This window comes from Motacilla alba, chromosome 6 (genome assembly GCF_015832195.1).
Source record: "Motacilla alba alba isolate MOTALB_02 chromosome 6, Motacilla_alba_V1.0_pri, whole genome shotgun sequence".
In the NCBI taxonomy this organism is placed as follows: domain Eukaryota; kingdom Metazoa; phylum Chordata; class Aves; order Passeriformes; family Motacillidae; genus Motacilla; species Motacilla alba.
In genome coordinates this window covers 18,494,834-18,518,856 of record NC_052021.1, presented here as the reverse complement: position 1 = coordinate 18,518,856, position 24,023 = coordinate 18,494,834, and the positions used below count along the sequence as shown (strand labels likewise).

At 42.8% G+C, this 24,023-nt stretch overlaps 1 protein-coding gene across 12 annotated transcripts in view; it reads right to left on the bottom strand.

The window, feature by feature from the left end:
• The window catches only part of C6H10orf71 (chromosome 6 C10orf71 homolog), a 49,692-nt gene that overhangs the window by 16,356 nt on the left and 9,313 nt on the right, over positions 1 to 24,023 (bottom strand). For 2 of the 12 annotated variants that reach the window (XM_038140443.1, XM_038140442.1), the window contains exon 2: positions 5,998 to 6,163. The exons of 2 other annotated variants lie outside the window; for them this stretch is intronic. The gene's annotated coding sequence lies outside the window, so the exon portion shown is untranslated. 8 more of the 12 variants (XM_038140439.1, XM_038140438.1, XM_038140440.1 and 5 more) reach the window with 8 other exon arrangements.

The following is a 24,023-nucleotide window of genomic DNA, read 5'->3' as shown; positions in this document are numbered from 1 at the left end:
GTAGGCTGGTGGAAGCATGAACACAAGGAAGAAATGTACCTAGTTAATGACTGTGTCCTTTCCTCAAAGGAGGTGAACCTCTTGCAGCCCCAGCTGAAATGCTTACCTTTCCAGCTCAGACCACAAAGCTTCAAACACTGGAAGATGAAGACCTCACATGAAGAAAAATGGGAGGAACAGAGGCTGCAAGTGTCTCTACCTTTCCCTTTCTGGTTCAGTGGCAAAGACCCAACAGTTATTTCCAGCCGGTCTCCGGACTGCCTTTCCCAATGTCCTCCAAATGCCCCATCCTGACAACAGGCCTGTTATGTCTGGAAGAAGGAGATGTCTCTCAGAAAGGGTTGTATCTGAGGCTTTCTTGCAACTCCTGTTCATCCTTTCCATCTCCTGATTCACTGCCTTTGAAGAGCCAGTAGCATGCAGACGTGACTGGGAAAGCCAAAGGCATAGAGCACATGACTGACACAGGCCAAGGGCAGGTACAGCCCTTGACAAAAAGCACGAGTCTATGGGAAACACAAGGCAGAAGCGATGGTGCTCCTCCTATGACCTGCAGTCAGCACAGACAAGTGACATTTAAGCAACTGAACCCAAACAGTGAGTTTCTTGGCATTAAATGTCTGCCTGGAAAAGGCCACTGTCTGTAACTAGGTCAGTCACTGTACACCAAGATATTTATACAGCTCCCCAGCAATATGGTACATGAACACCTCGTGGCTATTTATCTTTGCAAACTCTCCCACTGCAAGCAGGATCTGTGTCTCATCTACAGATCAGCAGCTAAGGCTGATATGCCTTAGACTTTGCCTTCAACTGGCTGATTTACCCAAGATCAAAGAGGGCATTTGTGGCAGGGCAGGGAACAAAATCTGTGTTTTCTGAATTGCACAAGAAGAGCTTAACCTTCCTTAGGCAAGGCAAAAATATGCCTTCTCTCTGCCCTTCATAACTCATGGTATTTTAATCTCTGCGAGCCCACCCCAGCCCTCTTGCAGCTGAGTATGGTGCTGTAGCCTGGCATTACATTGTATAGTGAAATCCAGCCAGATTTGGAGGTGGCTGAATGCAAAGATCTCTGCTTCATCTCAGGTGCTTGAGACCTAAATCTTGCTAAGATTTTTAAAACTCAAGCCTTCCTCAGTAGCTGGTAATGACAGTTGACATTACAATAGTACAGCGCCCTCACTGAGCACTGGAAGGATTTTGGCTGATGACACAGGTATTCATCTCTTTCCATTCTCAAGATAGAGTTAGATGATGAAAGCTTCTGAGTTTTCACTTCCTGAATAGGAGAAAGGAGATTTTCCCACAGCAGAGGGAAAGCTGCGGAGTATCACAGCATTACAATGGATAGAGGTAGAAGACGACAAAGAGAAAAAAATATAATTGTATAGTTACAATTGTTAAATATATATAAAATAAAATATGGTCAAGAAAACAAATATAAAGTTTTGGATGTCTTGTAATCAGGAGCACACCAGACGGTCCCAATCCCTGTCATGGGAAAATTGTAACCATATCAGCAATTATGTTAGACACAAATGGGAGACAGGTGTATTCTCCTCTGTGACCTACACGAGGAAATCTGCAGCTAGCAACAAGCCATGTCTCGCTTCTCTTTCCAGGCTGGGGAATCTGAAACCATCCCCCACTTACACTGCCCTCAGCTCATCAGCCCCAACACACTGATACCATCAGCATTGTCAAGTTTACACTTAAACCATTTAAGCTTCTTGACAAGGAGAGTCTGACCCACACCCACCACACAGGATACAGTCTCAGGAAATAACAGACTTGCAGAAAAAAATAATTGTTATTTTACTGGTAGTCTCATCTGCTCTTTTTCTTTATAACTTCTGGATATTTTCAAGATTTGGACTTTGCTGAATCTGTTTTCTGTTAAGAAGATAATTCAAAATGCTTGTGCATGCTAGGTTCAAAATTGTTCCAACTTCTAAGCAGTTTTCTCACCCACTGAATTCCACAGGATTTACAGACAGGCAATATACCAAAATACCACAGACAAAAAGATGTAGGTATCAGAGGTGGGGGAGAAGCTGGAGGCTTTGGTTTTCAAAATATTCTGGTTCAGGTTGCAGGAACAGAGCTATTTCTTACACCTTGCTATAGCTTTCAAATGCAGCCAAAAGAGCTCTGCTCCTGAGCACGCAGTGTGGCAGGGAGGGTGATACTCAATGCATGCCAGAGCACATGATCCAAGCACACAGCCATCCTTTCACATAACATCTCTCGTCCTATGACAAACTGCTCCTCAACCATTTGTGATTATAACAGAGCCATTCCAGTTGAAGGACAAAAGTTGTGGCTTGCCTTCGGCTGCTATCTGGAGCATGGCCATGGGACAGCTCCACACCTATGGGAGGCCTTGGGGAGGGCAGGGGAGAGCCCCCTCACCCTTGCTCACCCTCTCTCTGGAGAACATACTACTTTCCTTCTTTTGAGGAGCAAAAGCCAGGAGAAAAATCCCACCCTGAACAAGATGACAGTTCCTTCCAGCTCCCTCTTTCTGCATTGTGCACAGGAGTTGTTTTGGTTTTGCCCTGGGAAATGCAGACTCCCTATTCAGAGACTGATTAGTTGTTATGATTTAATGGTGTGTCCCCAAGCCAATCCCTGATTCTTTCACAGTTAATGCACTTGCTATGGTGTTTCTTGTGATTATTCTGTAAAGAATATATGCAAAAGACAGAAAAGGAAGCATCAAGGGTTTTAAGGAGAATCCACACTTGTTCCCCAAGAGACAGACTCTGATGACTCTGGTAGAGTCAGTCCCTCAGCAGCTTCAGTGATGCTGTCAGCATGGGGCTTCCCTAGACCCTCTGAAGAAGCCTGCAGACAAACAATAGCATCAGCCTAATCAGCCTAGTGCTGTCACCAGCTACTTCTCCTTTCCCATCCCTTCTCAATTCTCCCACACACCACAGAGGTGGCAACTCTAGCAACTTGTCTGTGGCTTCATTCAATTCACAAGCCGGGTCAAAGATTAATTTCTCAGTTTTGGAGAGATAGACCAAGTCCTAATATCACTGCTTCAAAGCAGAACAGTCAAAATAAAGAGTCTCAGTGAACAATATCATGATAAGGAGTGCTGCCCCACTGCCCCAGCACAAACCCTGACACAGCTTGCAGGGGTCAGTTCCTTCTGAGCATGATGTTGTTTCTGCACCAGCATCTTGGGCAGTCCTGGGCACTTATCCCAGTTTCTGCACAATGAAGCCCTGTGCTTTGAAATATGCAAAGGATAGAGACAGGGACCCATGAAATACACCTTAACAGAACAAAAGCCATCAGAAGAGTGCAAAATTGTACATGGGTCAATAATGAAGCAGACAGGCAAGCCAAGCTGGCCTTGAGGTATGACAGCTTATGTCTGATCCAGGTAAAGTTGATAGACAGAGGCACATCTGAGACTGAGGATCAGCAGGAGCTGCAAACTGCCAGAGACTGCTGTTTGCTGGCTTTGCATGTTAAGTGTAGCCAGATGTTAACCACATACATTTCTTTGAGAGATTCTTCCAAAAAGTTGCAAGTGGAAAGTATGAATTAGGTGGCCTTCATATCCCTGACTGTCATAGCCTTCTCACAGTCCCCAAAACAGCCTTTGACACAATGTGTAACAAGGAAAGCATCCTTGAAACTGATGGGATGTGGCTATGTGAGAGGCTGAAAATAAAGATGCATCCCTATTTGACCTTCTTGGCTCATAAAAAGATGGGTCTGAGTGTTAACAGATGATTTAGATTAATCATTACTAGCTACTGCCTTCTTGTATATCATTATTTGCAAGCACAGGTGATGGATGATAAAGAAACCTAGAACTATAATTAAATATCTGCTTTCTATTCCTGTCTGAAGAGGATCATTTGGCAGGGAAACCCAAGGGAAACCTTACTTCTAGTGTAAGTGTTGTCCTCTTACAGCTTCAATGCTGCCTTAATTTCTCTGAGACTGCTAAAGGACAGGGGTCTTGGTGGCATTTTCTTCCACCACACACACTTGAAAGCCATAAAAGCCTGGCAAGAAGCAAGAGAGTCATAACACACCAAGCTCAACACACACATATACACACATCTATACATATATACACATACATATACACATACAATTTCAGATACAATCACTGATCCATCCAATAGCATATGCAGGCTTGATTGAAGAGGAGCAACCTCATCTCAAGGGTAAAGTTCCCCTCTGAGTGAAGACATGCAGCTCCCCCTGTGGTCCTTTCCCCACACACCTGTCAGCTGGCTCACAGACAGCTGATCCCAAAACGCAACACAACCTCAAGCAATGCACAGTTACCTCTGAAAGCAGTGAACTCACCCTCTGCTCAGAGCAGCCAAAGCTCTGGGTGACCTGGCACCCCAGCTGCAGGCAGGCCTGCAGCTAAAAACCACTTGCAGAATTTGCCTCTGCCAGCAATTTTCCCTGTGTGTAACTCAGCTGGACTAAAGAAAGACTGATACAGATGAGTGGAATTTTCTCCCAGCATGGCTCATAGGGTTAGTTGACTTTGTGTCCGGTCTTGGAGGGATTAACAGTTTTGTGGACCTTTTCCACAGCTCTGGTAATGCAAGTACAGGTAAGACTCGCACTACCAGAGCTGTGGAAAAGGTTTCAGAGCAGCAGGTAGGAATAAGAGCCTACAGAGCAAAATTTCTGTGTGCTTTTGGCTTGCAGTGCAGGGATGCAATTACACCTGCAAACCTCCACCCAGCTGTAGCCTTCAAGTTGCAACTGTTTGGGTAACTAAGCTGAGAATGCATATATAAATACCTTCCTAATGACATGCATGGAAGGATGGAGAAATGGAGCTGGGGCTCCAGTGTACTGGCAGTCTTTTACTCTTAGTGTTTGTCACAGACCTCATCCTTCAAGCATTTAACTGAGGACATTTGCTTTTTAAGTGCTCAGTTCCTTGAAGAAGTGAAGGAAGAGAGCCACAGACTTTAATTCTGTCCAGAAAGCTTATTTGTCTTTCTTCTCTCTTCTCCTTCTCCCCTGCCTCCCTCCCAGAAATGGCAGAGGACTAGAGACAACCCTCTAGCTGGTACTGTACAAATCCAGTGTGAACCAGTCACTCTGGTCTGCTGCTGTAAAACTTTTCTCTATTCAGATTAAAACAGATTGCCCGTTTACAAGCTACTTAAATAAGAGCATTAGCAGTTTGGCTTCTCAAGCTCAATTTTAATTATTTATGTTCTTTTTTTTTGCTTCTGAGTTCTGCAGCTAGACTAATAAAACACAGTTCCTTAGAATAGGAGACTAAGAAGTTTTGCAACAACTGGAGTAAGAAAAACCTATGTCATTTTAGAAATCTTCCAAAAATTAAAACTGGATGCAAATAGTCATAGTCACAGTCATTTATAGTGGCCTCTTAGCACTGCATAGGTATTTGAACTATCTTACTTTTCAGGCTCTGTAACATGGTAATTACTTTTTATAAAATATTTAAATTATTCTATTCCTATTTGTTCCAAAAAAAACCCCACATAGAACAGCCTCCCAAACCCTATAAAAATCACTAAAGTTTTAAAGAGTAGCTTATCTGTAGGCAATAATCACCTGAAAAATAAAACCAATGTTAATTTCCTTAAAGCTGTTTACAGCTCAATGTACAAAAATTAAATGGAGCTTCATATCAGCTTAGTGCTCTTTTAAAAATATCATGCCTCTTTGCAAAATAATTACATTTCATAAACAGTATTCACTGCAAACAAATCTATGTGTATGTCTTCTCCATACACAGACTTTCAGAGACAATCCTGCCTTTCTCTGAGGAAAAAAAAAAAAGCTGGACAAAATGAAAGAACAGTCCACCTCTAATCACTGAATAAAAGATTTAAATGATGTTTTATTTCTCCTATCTGATCAATCACATTACTTATCCTTGAGTGCATACACATTCACACATTCAGAAACCACCATTCTCCACAATTTCCCTGTTTTAAAGCCACCCAGATGCTTCCCCCTTACCTTCTGTGCTCCAGCTTCCTGACAGGGACAATGCAGGGCTGTGCTTTCTTCCCTTAAGTCAAAGCCCCATCACATTTTAGAGCAGCCTGCTTGCTATTAGCAGTTCCCATTACTTATGTGTGTCGGACTCTTCCTCTGAACATGGTTATTTTAATAAAAACGATGACTGAAAAATAAACAAAAACAATAAAAGTGGAGGAGCTAACTCTTGAATCCTCGCAGACCTGCCCAGCCAGGTGAAGTGAAACGAGCAAGGAATCCAAAGTTAGTAAAATGTATTTAAATAGTTATAAGGCAAGGGGAAACCAAGCGGAGATCATGGTGGGGAAGAGGCAAACATACGTATTGGAATAACCACGCGGTGTCGAGTAACAGACAGATGAAACAAACAGTCATCAGCTATTTTTACATTCACATTGGCCATTGGTAATTCTTCAGAGATAACTAATACAGACAGCAATGCTGGGCCATGGGCTCGCTGCTGCCAGTGACTCAAACCTCAGAGCGCTGCAGTTTTGTACCTACAGGTGGGAGGCAAAGTGTTTATTAGGGTCACCACTAAAAATACTACGTACATATGCACACGAGTGACACATTGCTGTCCTGTGGGTGCTTTTTCATAAATAGCTCATTTCATCATCAAGGCTGGACACATGTAGCCAGTGTTCTTGGACTTCTTGGAGTAAGGACCTCTTCCACTGTCCCTCCAAAGCAAACAAGATCAGCCATCCTGCTGGAGGGCACATGCCAGCATTGGGTTTCATTTGGCGCACTGCAATAGGATGTTGGATAATGGGAGAAATATGCCATGGAGTCAACAAGCTGCATTTCTGTACTGCAGATCTGAACAATGGATGGCACCCTGTGCCATGCTGAGTGCACACAGCTCCTTACTGGAGTCATGGGACTCTCCTGGGTTTCAGCACCATGAACCACAGCCTACAGCACAATGAAGAGCAGGATCTCCTGTGATTACAGCCCAACTCCTGCTTCCATGGCAGAGCAGGACTCCACATGAGCCCAGTAGTCATTTATACATTAAAAAGACCTGCTAATTATACTGCTATAGCACCAGCAAGTTTCTGCAGCCTGGGAATCTCCAAACACCAGGACACTTGTGATGAACTAACTGCCCCTGAGATCCAAGAGCAGCCCAGGCTTACTCCTCCTTGGAGGGACAATGACCTGCCTTCTCCAAAGAAACCTTCAGCTTTGAATTCCTGACCTGAGGAAGGTGTATTTTTCACCTTAAGTTCCAGCAGGAAGATTTTGCAAAGATGATTCTCCTGAAGTCCTGGTCTGGGCTTTTTGTGCTCAAATATTTCTAACTCATCCCAAACTGAATGCTGGTCTTGCCAAACGTCGAGGCACATCTAAGTGCTGAGCTCTGGCCTGGAACTACAGAGTACCAACAGTTCTTCATGCTCTGCACCTGTAACAGCACCTATGCACAAAGGTCTGGTGTATCATTAGTCATGGCACCTATGGACTGAGACATAGGAGAGAACTGGTGCACACTGAAAAAAATGTTTGGGACTACAAGAGACAGTGGAAAAAGTAGTTTTCATGCTCCCATTGCCACTCGTGTAGGCAAAACTGTATGTATGTGTGTCTGTCTCTCCCACAGATTTCTAAAGAGGGGAGGAATGTATTTCTGGAATACTTGTGCTAAAAATAAACCCATCTCTGCTGTCTATGAAGAGAGGCAGGTATAGCCCTGTTTTCTGTAAGCCTTGAACTTGTGAACTGCTGAGAGGCTGAATCACAACCAGAAAGATCCCTATGGAAATGGTAACTGCTAATGCAGGAAGGTTGGCTGATTGCTTGGAAAATCCAAAACAGGCCTCTCACATGAAAGCAACTGGGGTTAACACTATTCATCAGGATAAATGTGGTTCACAGACTCCAGCTTTGAAAGGACTCAAATCTTGGGATAGGCCTTAAGCTTATTCAAATACTGTGGCAGTAAATATTTGCTAATCCAGTGTTCAGATGAGACTCTGGGATCAGATGGGCTGTCATTAAAATAAAACCACTTCTGGGAAAAATTACTGAATAACACACAGGAAACACAACCCAGTGGCACTAAGATGTTGTTATCCCACTCCCAGGAAATTTAAAAACCAAAAATTCCTGCTGCTTTCTTTCAGTGAATGTCAAGCAGTAACAGATCACACTGAACTTTTTCAGACAGCAGTTTGGACTGAAATTTTAAACTTGTATGAAAACAGTATGCAATTTGCACAAATAGGTCAGTGGAAAAATGTATGGATGTTTGTATGCATAATGAACTCCATCTTTCACACACACACTTGAAACTTTGTATGCTTGGCAATGCTGGAGTTCTGACAAGAGAGCCTTATGCAAGAGCAGTAGCTTTCAGCCTTTTCTGATTTGTATCCCATCCCAACACTTCCTCTGGGGAAATAAATGGAGTTCTGCCCTACTGACAGTGAGAGTTTTTTTCCTTTGTTAACTTAGCTGCAAATCCCAGAGAAGCAGTATGCAGACCCCAAGGGGTCAATGCACCAATCACACGCAAAAAGTCCCTGGTACATGGAAACCAAAGAGTGGAACTGATTATAAACAGAAATTAAAACATCACCCTGGACTAGGAAAACTCAAGCATCAAACTGTTTTGGCTGTAGAAATTAAATGTTTTATAATTCTCAAGGCATTAACAAGCAAGGCGTCTGTTTAGGAACCCATGAGAGCAATAGACTATATTGCATTTTCAGTTGTTTGCTTACAGCACTTTTTGTCCAGCAGAGGAACACAGGTTCAGTTCTTACCTGGCAACAACAGATTGAATGATTTATTGGCAATTGTCAGAGTGAGTGGAATAACTTGATGTCGGGCACTGGACAAGGAGCGCAGGTGAGTGTAGAACATTGGCTGGACAGAGCAGCCTCTGGGTCATATCAGTTGAGCAAAAGCAGTGAAGCAATGAATTGCTAATACGGGATTGTTTCTCCCAAGGGGGAACAAGATCAAGGGTACATTTTCTGCCCAGCACCCCCTCCTAGCCATCACAGGCTGAGCTGCACGTGGCACCAGGGGAAATGACACATCATATTCCTCTCTGTCAGTGCCCAGCCACTTACACATCCTGGTTTGAACCAGATTGTCCTGACAAACCCAGCTGAGAAGATGTATGTGAGGACATAAAGATCCTCAGTACCTGAGAACCATTAGCAATCCTATGGCTTCCTTCCCTGGGGACATTTCTCCACCTTTCTGGAAGAGCTGCTTATCCCCTTCATGCAGAATCTGTGTAATGAGATAGATGCAGGACTCATCCCCAGCCTCTCTCCAGGACTACTCCTTAGGGTTCAAACCTTGCCCAGAAGATAAAGTTCATTGGTCCCAACTCCAGGGACTCCTAGAATTCTGACAAGGAGAGAACTTTTTTAAGCCATTGCATTTTTTTTCCTATTTGTCCTTATTGAAGCTTTGAATAAAGCCTAGCAAAGTCAAAAGTCTCTGCAAAAGGAAGTTCTGGAAGAAGTCCGAGAAGGGTTCAAGAAAAAGAAATATTTCCTTAATTTCATCTCTCATAATTTTATAATATGGTGTTTAATATAATAAAATGACAAAATTATTTTCATTCTGCCCTCAGAAAGTAGTAAAAATATTATTTCCTAAAAAAATTGTTATGTTTCTTCTCTGAAATCAGATTTCTTATGAAACCAACAAACTTTGCTACATTTTGACTCTGACTGCATTTACGATCACTGGCAGACATTGGTTCCACCATCTTTTTGTCCATCTATGAATAAGACCTTAAATGCAATTTTAAAAGAATTTCTGATCTCCTGCTCTCCTCTCCCTGCTGCTGTGCCATCAATAGCACCCAGACTCAGCTGACTCAGAAAGAACTTGTCTGGATTCCAGCCTGGAACACTCATCCCAAAACTCTGTGAAGTGCCCGACCATGGCACCAGTCTGGGGCTCAGCATCTCTCTTTTGGCTTTTGGGGACTAGAATGTAGACTCTAAAAACACAGCCTCAGGGACACTTTTGGCAAGGATGTCAGTCACAACCTCATCCTGCATATTTCCCCAAATCCAACTGACGTTTCAGTCAGGAGCAGTCACATTTTACCAGTACCACAGCCACCTCACTACAGTGATCACACCTGAGGAACCCCAGAAAGATGCTTCTGCATAACTGCTTCATTACTAAACACTCTGCCAAGAGAGGAAGACAGATGTGGCAATAAAGAAACTACAGAGAATGTTAAACAGCAGAAGAGGGCTAAATTACTCTACAAATTAAGATTAAACCTGCAAAGCACTCTTCTACCTGAGCCCATTTGTCAAAGGGTTTGCACTACCTAAAATAGCCAAAAAAACATGCTAAGTACCTATCTGCCTTCTGAGCATTGATTTTTCTTGGAAATCTTTCCCTTCTCATCAGGATATACCCGCAAAAACTGACAGCACCTTGCAATTTGCAGGAGAGGTTCAACCTGTGCCAGGACATGCAATAAACCAGTCTTTCCTAAACTAAAGTTTAAGAAATGAGTACACTTGTGACCTATCAGATGTGGGAAAAAATATGGGTAAATAGTCAGAGTGATCTAAAATTAGTTCTCATTAAAAACATTATATAGAAGCCAGCGACATTTAAAGATGCTAAGCCAAATGCATTAGGTAATTTATAAACATAGCTATAATCCATCTAATTTAAGAAAAGGTTGGAAGAATGTGGGGTCACTGGCCTAGTGTAAATATTTCCCATTTACAAATTGCAATGCAAAAACCAGAGACCACAGGCTAATTAAAATAGCTGGACAAACAATGATGGGAACCATAAGGGGCTATTTTTAGGGGATCGTATGAGAGCCCAGGCAGCCAGAAGTCCAGTCAATCCGGAGGTGTCACATGGCTGCTCTCAGTCCTTTGCACTCTCTCACCCCACCACAGACAAGGTGAACCAGACAGTTCGGTATTTGCTTCAGCCCCACACACCTCCATCCAGATTTCGTGCAGTATTTTGCACCTTACACAACACATTGGATGAATTCCCATGGAAGTTTCCACAGAGTCACCATCCTTATCCTGTCCCAGGTTCCTTCACAGCAGAGAGATGGGGTTTGGGCAGTGAGAGCAGGGCTGACTCCCCCCAGATGCTGGGAAATGACAAGAGGAAATTGTGGTATGCTGCACTACAAGAGGAAGTTGTGTTATGCTGCAGTTCAGGGGTACTGCAGAGGTACTGTGGTACAAATGTGTTTTTATCTCTGCGTGAAGAGAGGTGAAGACAGGTGAAGAGAGAAAAGATAAAACATTAAAACTTGTTATAGTCTAATGAGTTGCCTGAATTACATGGGTTTTTATTTTCTGGTTTGTAGAATACACTTTCTGTGGGGCAAGAAGAAGAAAGAGTGAAGCGCAGCAGAAGAAAATAATTTTATAATACAAATTGATTCCTCAGAAGTCAATGAAGTATCAAAACATGCCTGCATTATCTCAAAAACTCAAGAGTCCTGCAAAATGGGTTCAGAAGATATTGGGGTGCAAAATATCTCCTCGCATGGTTTTGTACTGGAGCACCAGTGGACAGTGAAGGGGAGGCCAGCTGGTTTAGGAGAAAGGTTTCAGCCCAGATGTGAATCAGACAGGGAAGAAATTTAAATTTGCTCTTCCTCCTTCTCAAACCAACTTTCTTCCAAGTTCAGAATCCTTCTCAGGAAATGATTATTGGAAACCACAAAGGTTTTGAAAAATATTTGTTTTTTCCATGTCTTGGCAGAAAAACAGGTACCAGGAGTATGCAGGCACAGCACACTTGCCTAACCTGCTTCCTGTCCTCCAGCAGAACAGAGCACACCCCTTAACTGCAAGAAGCAACACAGCTGTTTGCATTTCTCATTTCAGTAATCTGAATAATTATAATACTGTCTCTCCAAAATGATATGACTTTAAGCCACATTTAAGAAAAGTAAGCAATCTAAAATCAGCATTCAGTAAACCAGAAAGCACGAGAGAGAGAACGAGAAGCTCATGCCCATCTTTTCAGAAAAATCCAATGTGTAATTGTTGAAGGCTTTGCTGATGTCAGGAATGGAAGATTAACAAGGAGTGAGATTATCAGTGTTAGCAGGAGGAACCCATGCAACCACAGCAAGGCCAAGAACAGCTAAAACCTGGCCTGAAAGATAGCAAATGTGCTTCTCTGCAGAACAGTGCTAAATAATGACTGAGAAGAAAGGAGCCGAATGAGGAACAGAAAAGCAACCACTGCAGAAAAGCAAGGAAACAGAAACAGGGCACTCAGAGACAGAACTTGGTGCTGCTGCGCTGCAGGAATCAGCCCAGCTCCTCCGTGCACAGCACACCTGGGCTGGCTGACACTGCCCAGGACCACCTGAGAGATCCATGGAAAACCTGCCCAGGGAACTGGGTGAACTGGGAGGCTAGGGATGGATTTTCATTCTTTCCCTGCAGCTGAACTTGGAGAATGGACTCAGTGATATATGTGAAGTAGATAGGAAGATGCCATCAGAGAAAACCCTAAGAATTCTCCTGGGCCTAAAAACTATGTCACAGCCTGTTAATGATGATTAATTAGATGAGTCCCAGGTAATCAGAGACTATTCCTAGTAGTAAAGTGATTCCTGGGACTGAAAGTAACCATACAAAATGTTACTAAAGTGGCTGGTATCAATAAATCGACAAACGCAAACAAAATAATTCTTTACTCTCGTTCTGTTAAGGAAAAGGCATGTGGTTTGAATTATGATCCTATAAACCACTTCCTTCAGGCATTTTTTAATGTTTCTAGTCTGCTAAATGCATTAGAAAATTCACACTGTCAAATATTTGAATAAAATATAATGGGGGTAAAGAGATAAATATTGTCTTTTCAAAAAAGTCACAGCTGGTTTCCTTTAAACTTTACAGAAGTGTTTTAGATAAAATAAGATAAACATAAAACAATGAAGAAATTATTGCTGGTGAAAATTCTAATGCAGCAAACAGGTACACGATTATCTTCTTTCAGAGATTAGGGACTCTTAGGAACAAAGCTAAACATGTTCACAAAATCAAGGCTTCCAGCTGATCCATAACAACACCCATACAGATATTGTCCTTGATTTCAGGAGTGTTTACACTCAATGCAGAGCAGACTGAAGTGTTTAAGCACTGCAAGCTCAAACTGCATGTTCATTGCAGTCTTTTAGTTAGTGACAGAAAGTATTGCTGTTTGAAAACACAGCAGCAATTCCTACATCCAGTGTTCCCACATCCATTCAGAAAATGACTGCAGATGCAGGCAGGCCTGAACAAAGAGGCAAGGTTTGATGTCTTCACTGGCAACACTTTTAACAGTGCCCATGTCATTTGGGATCACAGGTCCCTCTGATTTCCATATTCCAGTCCTGTTGAAGGACAGCAGCATCTCACGCATTTCAAAGTGGTGCACAAAAGCCGGGTATTTTGGAAATGGATGTTTACTGCAGAAGCAGCCTGGCATGAGCAGCTGAGCCAGCTCTAATCAACAGAAACCATTCCATAGATATGAGTGGGAGCTGGAACATGCTCTGCTTGCTTATTGCTTCAGACAGAGTTTGTGCTGTCCTCACAGAAGGGATGCTAATGAGACCTTGGACTAGTCTTTTTCCAGCTTAGTTGAGCATGACAAGCAAGAAACATCTCCATTGGAAAAAAACCCAAACAAAACATCTCTACCCTTTCTGAAAGACTACAGATTTTTAGGAAAACAACAGAAGGAAAAAATTCAAAATTTCCATGCTAGTAAGGGAAGAGCAGAAGAAAGCAAGGAATGGGTGCTGTGCATCGAAATGTGTAAAAACGGAACACTCTTTAAAAAGAATATTTTTATATTGTTCAGCATTAGGTGCCTTGATGAATGGTTCATTCCAGTGTGCTGACTCACATCTTTCTTTGCACCTTTCACAGCTTTATCACTTATTTGGGCATCAATGTAAAAAAATTCTAGTGATGAATTTCATAGTTCCTTCAAAAATCATTTGCAGATTCACTGCTCCTACAAAATACTTCCAACATAATCACACAGTGCTTCTGTGTACTATTTGAGCTACATTAGTTTGTGAAGTCCAGGAGATTTTAATAATACTCATCCAGTATATCAGTGGTTTCCACTCTGGCTGGTACCAGAGTGAACAAACACCTAACCTTGCAGTTAGAGATGATCTATAAAGCCAGGCCTATGCACACATGGTCCTGTTGCTTAAGACAAAAAAATCCTTGTCAATCCCACTGTCAATTTGAACAAAACCACCCTGCAAAATACACAGAGATTCATATCAAATACTTGCATTGGTATTCTTCCCAGATCTCACCTTTAAACACCTACAACATGCTTATGTAGATGTGTTGTTAGCTTTGGAGCAACCAAACTATATGCTCAAGTTTATACTGGGAACTTATGAAAAAGCCATATTTCTCTTCTTCTGGCATTATGGACTATGCAATAGTTTATGCTGAGTCCTAGATGGAAAAACCTCCAAGGGAGCATTTTTACTAGCACATTCTGCCTTCTGCAAATTACTGTGGTATGATTGTAATACGTTTGTGATTTTTTTCTAACTGCTGGTCATATTTTAAAAGTGCCTATTGCTCTTGAGTCTAGAGCTGCATAAACAAAAACAATAATTAATAACTTCTGCAATTATCTTCTGCCAACAGAAATCTCAGCTTCAGATTCAACTGGATACCTTCATGTGTCTTAAGTTGTTGTCTAGGGTTGCTATGCACTAACTGTTGGTATGTTCCATCCCAAAGGTGGCTCTTTGGGAAACTTTGAAGCTCTATAAATAGAAGATGTTATTTATTATTATTGCGAGGGCCCAGGAATGCACCAATTCACCCTCAGGGGACAGAGACACTTGAGAACACTTGTTTCAGTGTTGGATGCAGAAATAGTTTACAATGTGAGGTAGGGAACAGCTCTAGTGCCAGATACCCTGTATGAGCAAGAAGGAGAGATCAGTGGACAAAACCATCACACCCACTCCTCACCTTTTACAAGTTTAAACTGATCTTGGCTCCTTTCCTCATCCCTGGAGGTTAGCAGACACCTCTGGGATATCTGACATGCCCTTCTTCCTGTAAGGAAGAATCACAAGCTCAGGACACCTGGCAGACAAGAGAGGAAGCCATCCTGAGTGGCTTAGCCCAGGCACCAAGCGCTGAGACAGCTGAAGAGAGGTGGCAGGACTTTGGCCCTAGAAAGGGGACAGAAACCCAGCAATGACTGAGATCCCCTGAGCAAGGAAATGCAAATAAAATACACACCAGAGGATATTTAAAGGGAGCAGGGATAATGAGAAAATTCTAAAAATTTAAGAAAATAATAAAGAGAAAACTGGGAGCAGCAGTACAAGCAAAGTCATTGTTTTTCCTCTAAAATTTGCAGGTCTGGTCTTATTCATTATGAATATCTGTGTATTCATTGTAAATTTTCCAGCAGGAAATATGAGCAGATTAAGATTGCATAAGATCAAATCTAAAGCACCTAAATACATTTTCTCCTCTAAGTGACTTCCTTCCAACCTTCCAAAGCAAACCATGCTGAGCTGTCACCCTGTTGCAGAAGCCCCGTGCACAGCCCTGTTGTGCCTGTGGGGCTGGGCATGCACCACACCCCGACCAGCCTTTGCCCTGAGCTTTTGCCCTAAGACCAGAGTGTCATTCCTGACCTCTGCAATGCTTCAGGATTTCAGAGCTAGGCTGGAAAGAGGGAGAGAGGTGGTGGACACTGAAACTCCTGGCAAATTTGAGCAAGACAGGGTGCCAGCCCTCACCAGTAACAAGTTCATATATGCAAAGCAGGTTGTATTTTATTTCATAATCAGAATTTCACTCAGAAAGAAGAACTAAAGAGACACCTACCCAGTTGTCTGCAGAGAGAAATCTGCCTGTACCAGCGCTGTCCTTCCCCCGCCGTGGCCGGAACAGTGTGAGATGGCTGTGGAGCGAGCCAGGGGTGCTGAGTGGTGCTGGCAGTGACAGCCCAGGGCTGACATCAAACCCACCTCCCCTTGCCCCAGGCTGCCAGCACTATGGGTGCTGCATCATGACCTCACAGCTCCCCAACACAATTAAGTGCCTAAAGGGCCTTTTGGGCAGAGCCCCTGCTTCTGACAGCAGTGACGAACAAACACTGCCTTTGCCCAAAAAGACAGGTGCTTCTTTCCAGCTAAAAGAGTCTTGAAGTCTGCTTCCTTTCAGTGTTTATTTAACAGTCCTGTAACAAGTGCATGTGCTCAGCTCTCAGTGTGCTGAGCACAAGGACTGGAGGACAGAGGAGAGGGTGGCTATGGCTTGACCCCACTTCAGCAGCTCTCTGTCTGAGAGTGCAGGGAGTGAGTAGTTATAGTCAACTCTTCTTCACTGAGTGAAAAATTCACCTTAACTTTACCTCATTCTTCTCAAGAAGAAATCCAGCAAAGGGTTAGGGTGATGCAATCTGCCTCTGCCCAGCCCCTGGCAAAGACAACACCAACCAAACAGTCTTTTGCCCGTGCCAAGAGTCAGGGAGCTCAGGTATCAAGTGAAGGCTCACACAACAGCACTGGAGCTGAGGGTCTTTCTGATAAGAAAATACTCTGTATTTCTCTACACTTCTACTCACTGAACTTTCTTTAATCTGCACTTACAACTGCTTTGAGGTGACAGCAACTACCACAGACTATTCAGAATGGATTGATGTGGGACACAATACTATTCTTGGTCCCTTTCCCAGTCTTGTGTGTGCCTTTCTAACCGCTGAGCATGAAGCAGATATTTTGCAGGCATGAGTGTAGCCCACCAGCATGGAGACACACATCCCAGAGCCAACAGAGCGACACTGTGCTTGAGAAAAGCACAAATTTTGGAAAATCCTGCTCCTTATAGCTCTCTGCCAAGACAGCCTTTCCAGGCTGCCCCAGGAGTGCATGCTACATCCACAGCAGAGCCAAGGTCTCAGTAATTCCTGATGCTGTGTGTAGAATACACCATTCAGCTTAGCTTCTCCTTAACCACTCCCATTCTTTGTACCTGTTATTAACGCTAGCAACTACCCCTAACAAAACCCTGGTTTCCTCTTAATTTTTGCCTATTTTTTGCCAAAACCCCACAGAGAGGGAGTCCTGAACTTGTATCTATTAATTACACTGCGCATTCAGTGTAAGCTGTACCACCGGTGCAGGATGAGTCCTAGAAGGGCCTAAATGCAGGGATAACAAAATGAGTGCAATGAGAAAAGGTACTTACAACCTAGGCTGGCACTGGCAAGTCAAGGCTTTATGCCACAATCACTACAAGGTGCAGTGCCAGACTTTGATGCTGCAGCTCAGAGGTACAAATGAAATTGGTGGGGCATTTCTAGGACCACATCTTAGTATTTGTAGGATTATGAAGGTATGGTTTAGATTGCACTGAACTGAACTCATCCCACCAAATTCCTTTCTGTTGGCTGCTGCTGGGTTTTGGGTTACCCAGCTAAGACACATGACATACAAGTCATTTAAGGGCTGAGGTGCCTGCTTACCAAGTGGATTTTGCAGTGTGCTGCTCTGGGAGGTGTGATGCAGAGACCTCAGCCTGGCACCGAGCACCCTCCCTGGGCACTGGAAGGTGTCCCAAGCACACTAGTGCTTGCAGTGCTGCTCAGGGAGAATTGTGCTGTGTTCCAGGGGTCACAGCAGCTCAGGTGTGGTGTTCATAGGTGTCTGCACTACAGAAACACAATACTGACTGCTGAAATACCACAGGCTGGACAGACCTAAGCCTACAGACATATCATGGCTAGACACCTGAGAAAACCTCCTGCTAGAAGTTCTTGCATATCGTCATGTTAATCATTTTATCACAAGTGTGATCTCTTTGCCTTGAAGTAAGAAATGCCTTCCATTGTGGAGTTAATTCACAATCTTAACAACACTAGAAGGCAGGTTTTTGTGGTCAAATATATTGCCACATTAATAATTTCAGAATATTACATGAAGCACAAAAAGAAAAGAAGTGAATAAATTAACAGAAGAAGCTTGCATGGCTCACTAGAGAATTAAAGTGCCATTTTATTACACACACCTCAGAGTTAAAGTTTTAATTTTCTTTTAAAAGATCTCAATATATAACTTTCATCCTCTATATTCAAAAACACTTAGAGAGGATGATTTGTTCTTTTGTTGTAATCCACAGGACAAATAAAGCTATAGTCAAGTGATGCTGACCAAATCTCTGCAATTTCCCTATGATAACAGAATTGTTCCTATTTTTTGTATTCATTATTGCTCTAATAAGGAACTTTTCTCCAAGGATCCTGACGTTCTTTAAAATACAAATGAATGAGTCTTTCCCAATGCCTTGTGAACTGCTCTGCGGTCTTGTTTTACAAACAGATTAAAAAGGAGGACACTGAGGCAGAGAGGTGTTACTGGCCTTATTTCCACAGGAACTGACTTTGAAACAGTTCCTAGTTAGTGATTTGGCTCAGGTCAAACCTCTGGCTCTAAGTTGGAGGCAGTTCCAAGAATTATTCCCAGTCCCCTGCTTGGGACAAGCCTCCCTGTCCAGATGCATGGCTGCATACATTCTTACAGTACAAACACAGTAAGAACTGCCACTTGTGGCTTTCACTTGCTCTGCTGAGCCGGCACTGAGGAGCTTTTAAAAGTGGAAAGGCATTCAGGGGCATCTTTTTCTTTTACAAGCTGCAGACATTTGCCTCTTAGTGAAGAAGGTCATCAACCAAGCACTGAGATCCCTGTGAATATCACTGCAGCAGCTTCCAAATGGCTCTGGGATGCAGCAGCTCTCCTCACTGCCTTATATTGCAGACCAGCAGAGTTATATTTGGAGGCAGATATCGGGATTATGTTCCCAAGAGCCTCTGACAGAGTCAGTTCAGAGTGTGTTGTCATGATGGACATGCACACATGTGCCCTAGCAGAGTAGAGGTCAGCCATCATTCATGAATATGTGGAGACCACTTACAGTCCAGTTACAGCATATGCTAGTAACACGTGCTCCCCACACACCCTGTTTTCTCCCCAGTAAGCTGCTATATTTTTAATGTCTCCATTAGCTTTTGGAACAACTGACAGCTTTAAGCTTTTCCCTGCAATGAGCTCCAATGTGGAAACATCATGCAGCTTTCAATCACAAGCCAAACGGCTAAAGATTTTCAGAGGAGATTCCTGTTCCAGAATAGGAAACCTGCCCAGTCAACTCTACACCTTTAATATAATTATTCTTTATCCATGACCAACCATAAATGCATCTGGTTCCTGCAGTACTATTTGTCTTCAGAAATGCTCTTGCTGAAATTGCAGGTGAGTGCCTGTGATTCTGTCTTTAGTTGCTGTACCTATGGCAAGGTTGCTGGCCCTTGTGCTTCCATGGGGAGATAGAAGATTCAGCATTTCATGCAGCAACACCAACTTATGCTCAAAACATATCAATTTTTATGTTTGTTTCAGCACAAGAAATAAATTTCATTTAATTTAAAGGGAGAAAAGTGCTATTAAATGGTTTCTACATAAGGCTGTCAGTCCTCAGTCCCCCACAAAACCATGAGTTATGTTTGCAGCTGCTAAAGAAGAAAACAGCTGGTGTTGCAAAGATTCAAAATGGCAAGCAAATAGAAATATTATAAAGCATCTGCTCTCCTGAAGTCTTGTCTCTTCAAGAGATGCTGTCAGCCCCACCAACAATGAAAGATGTGCTTGGGTATGAGATAATATGATGTTTCTCTAAGGGCCATGTGATTTAGTCTGGGAGCAGTTAATTAACCAAGGCTCCTAATTTAAACATCACCGAAAAATCTACATTTTGCTATCAAAAGTTGGCTCAGTTTTAGTGGAAATGTCCAGATATGGAGAGGCATGAAGCTATCCCCTCTCAGGTGGTTGAGTTTTGCAGAGATACAAGGAATAGAAAGAGGTAAAATCACACTTCTCCCACTGAAAGAAGCACACTTAGAACGGCAATCTAATTCAATTTAGAAAACTATTCTGTTAAAGCAGATCCATCCCTTGGTATAATCCCTTTGATTTTAGCTTTACAGCAGTATTTTGACTAAGGAGCTGCTGGCTGAAGAAAGAGCAGAGCAGGTCACTGAAGCTGCAATTACACATGCTGTGCTGATTGCTGACAAGGCAGTGAGGGTGTTAGTGCCCAGCAGTTTTCTGGCTTAACCTTAGTGCCCATCTCCCCTCTCTGAATCTTGCTGGCCTCTTTGGATGCCTCAGGAGTGATTCTGAAGAAACAGAACAGACTGAAAGTCATCCTGAAAAGAACTTAAACTAAAGTTCATCTTTCTGGCAGAACTGAGTTAGGAAGAAACCACACATAATTATGTTGGCAGCCAAGGGAAGACAATAAGTCCCTGGAAACCAAGTAAGGGTGATATTTTTTTGATAAGCTGTGGTTAGCTGGCCGTGATAAGAGATCTTACCAATTTTAATCTTAAATAACAGTTGCATTTAGAGTAAGAAGCGCATTTCAACTGCTCATTTTCATGCTGTGGTATTGCCAACTGCAACAAAACACAAAGGTGACTCTGGTGACATGAAACGTCAGGGAAGTTATCTCCCTGTTGCTGTTATATTCCTTTCTTGAAGGTGTCCTTCCCAACTTGGGCACAGCCCAGCTGTGCTCCCTATATCCTCCATGATGCCACACCTTCCTGTGGGTGCAGGCTGTATCACCCTGTCAGGATATGATTCTGATAGGGCTTTCAGTTCACGTCAACCTCATCTCACTTTTTGCAGATGAGCAAGGAGATAGCATCCCTCATTTCCATGGCTGCTCCTCTACCCCATCTACTTTTATGATTTCTGAAGGGATAGCATATCCTCTTATTTTCTCCCACATGGGAGCAAACAAGTTAGTTATTGTAAAGTTATCAACAACTTTTCAGCAGGAGTACTTTGGACAAACACCTGTCAGCTTGACAATGTGCTTTTGTAGGTTACCATTCACCCTTACACTCCCGTTCAATAAATGAATGATAAATATGAAGTAAACCAGCACAAGAGCATTAGGAAAATCAGCTCACTGATAAGAATCTTCAAGAAACTGCTGCTGCAGAGAAATGTGCCGTGGGCCATGAGTCCCCATGAGTCAGGATACCCACACACTAAATGTCTCTATTCAGGCACCTAGGCAGGCAGAAAAAGAAATGGTATTTAAACACATGGGTGGAGGTGGAGATTTTTATTTTTACAATACCACACAGCTGGAGAAACCTTGGGACCACTGAGTGAAGTCCTGACCATCAGTATACAACCTCTGTCCTAGAGGATTCTCCCAACACCAGCAGCAGCCAGAGACCTTCACGATACAATTGCTTTCCTGCATTCACTGAATTGCTTTAGTTTCTAAACAAATCTATGGAACCATAAATTCTTGACTTAAGGATAGAATTGTGAGTTTAGCTGCCATGTGGCTTGATGACTTCCTAAAGAAAAGTGGTCTGTGAGGACAGCCCTCTTGGAGCAGGGGCAGGTTGGGGTCATGCAGGAGGAAGCACTGCAGGGGCTCCAGGGGAGGCACCTCCAGCTCTCTACTACACGGGTCACGGGGATGTGCTCTGCAATCAAGCCACTTGTTCCTCTCTTGAACTTAGACCCTGCAGGCAACAACAGAGCAAGCAATCACACAGCATTTCTTTATCTTCATGGGCACACTCGAAAGTCCTATTTTCAAAAACAATGTCAGCACTTATGAGAGTAAGTCCCAATGAAAATTACTTTTTGCAAGTGGTTCTGAATCTATTTTACACTTTCACAGTTGTGTCTTGACCTCTCTTGTGCAGTATAGCTGGCAAATCCTTTTATCCAGCTGCTGACAGCACTTCAAGCTTCTAGAAAACATCAATTTCTAAACAGGAAAAAGCCAAAACTGATCAGATCTTGTGACAGCAACAGACCAGCTCTGAGGAGGAGTTTAAACAAGAAACTCTGGAGCTTTCTTGTTACCAACTTTTTTATTCTTTCTATGGTTTAGAAAGAAGAAGGTACTGACAAGATTCCACATCAGTCTTTCAGCGAGTCTAGTCTTCTCTAGCATCCTTCAACAGGAAGATACTCAGATTATCTACAATCCAATTTATTTAAGCCTTCACAAGTCACAGTGAGTCCAAGAGGTGAAACACACCAGAGGGTAACAAAAGGACTCTCCTCTAAATCTTCACTATTGGGAATTTCAGAGGGCAATGTGAAATTCATCTAGTCCATTGTGATAGGAGAAGACTTTGAGGCAGGCAGTCTTCAGACCTACACTGGGAAGGGCAGGGTGTGCCCTGCTCCTGAGGGGAAAATAAAGAGAGAAAGCAGGCATTTTTGCTAAAGATTGACAGATTAGACATTTCTTCTCTAATACTAAGGAGTTCAAGAGAGATTTTATGCATGCTCAAAGGAATAAACAAATCTTTGTAAATGCTGATAGACTGTAAATAAATAAATTAAATATTCATCATCATTTCCATCAAACTCTAGGAGAAATCTATCTATGCATTATTTGGATAAGGCTCTGTCACCAGTTCAGCCTTGCCATTTTTAGAAATTATTAGAGTTTTATAGCAGGTCTGAAATTCTGTGCCAGTGAGACTGTGATTTTAATGCATATTAATGGCAGAAATGGGGGAGGGGAAAGGAAGTTGGTGTGATTCCCTTATAGAGTACAATACTAAATAAGAAGATTCCAGCTGTGCAACAGGAAAGTTAAAATGGTTTGTTTGGATCATTAATATTGCAATGAAAACTAATTAAACCTAGAGCTACAAGGAGGAGCTCATTAGAGATTTGAATAGAGGCAGCATAACACTCAGCAGCCTCCAGTTTTAGCAGTTTCTTTTATCACACCAAGTGGGATAGCAAGAGCTCACTGAAGAGACGAGGATAGTCTGAAGAGCCAAGGGGATATGGATGCCCAGCCCATGGGATCAACTGCAAGAGGCACCTGATTGCTACAGGGCTTCTTTGGAAAATGCTGCATGAGCTTGGTAGCTCTGTAGAATGAGCCAAGCCCTTTTACTGGCTCTCTGCTCAGGCTAACATTGCTGCTCTGCTATATCTCTGTCCCCTTGTCTGACCTGACATCTGAAACTCCAGCTAAAATTTCCTTAGCCTAAGAGCCCTCAAATATGCTTTATAAAATATACCTACTCATTTAGCATCAGTCCCTACATGTCCACCCCCAGACATGGCACTTCATAGTCTGTAGTTTAAGCGTGACCCTCAGTTTTGCATTTCCTTTCTCCTTTAACCTGTCATGCCACTTTTGCTGTAGCCAAAGGCGTCCCTGCCCCTGTTCTGTGGCCATCAGTGTCCTCCTACAGCTATTTAAATCTTCTCACTTCTGATCCTGTCATTCCCTCCCCTATGGCCCCGTACATCCCTACTCCCTCAAACCCTGCTCCAGCATCACACAAAAGCCAGGGACTATACTAACCTCTTCCATGGACATTTGTCTCAGAAGCAAATAATGATCAGACTGGGCTTCCCTAAGTCTTGCATCCTCACAACTTCAAGTAAATACTGAAGCCCCAACTAAGCTGTTAGCTATTGGTGGTAAGTGCTGGTAAAAGTGCTTGTATTTCACTCCTGTTGAGGCTGCCAGGGTGAAAGAATGACCTCCTATTGCTGATCATAAAGGACTTCATGGGGGAGAGTCCTGAAAGAAAAAAGATGTTGTCTAAACATTGCTGGATGTTGTCTAAAAAACATCTAAACATTGTCTAAACATTGCTGTCTAAACATTGCTGGATTTTGTCTAAACATTGCTGGATTTGGGTCCTACTGGTGACTTGAGAAACTTAGAAATCCTTCAGTCACAGAGAAAATAGAATAAGATACTAAAGCAGTGACACACTAAGCTGTAACTCAACACGTAACTCAGACTAGAATTTTTCCTATGTGGTTTAGACAATCGAATGCCAAAGGAACATGATATGTGAGGCACTGGAACTGGTGAGGTACTGGAACTGATGAGGCACTGCAAGAAGTTGCCCAGAGAAGTTGGGAGTACCCCACCCCTGCAAAT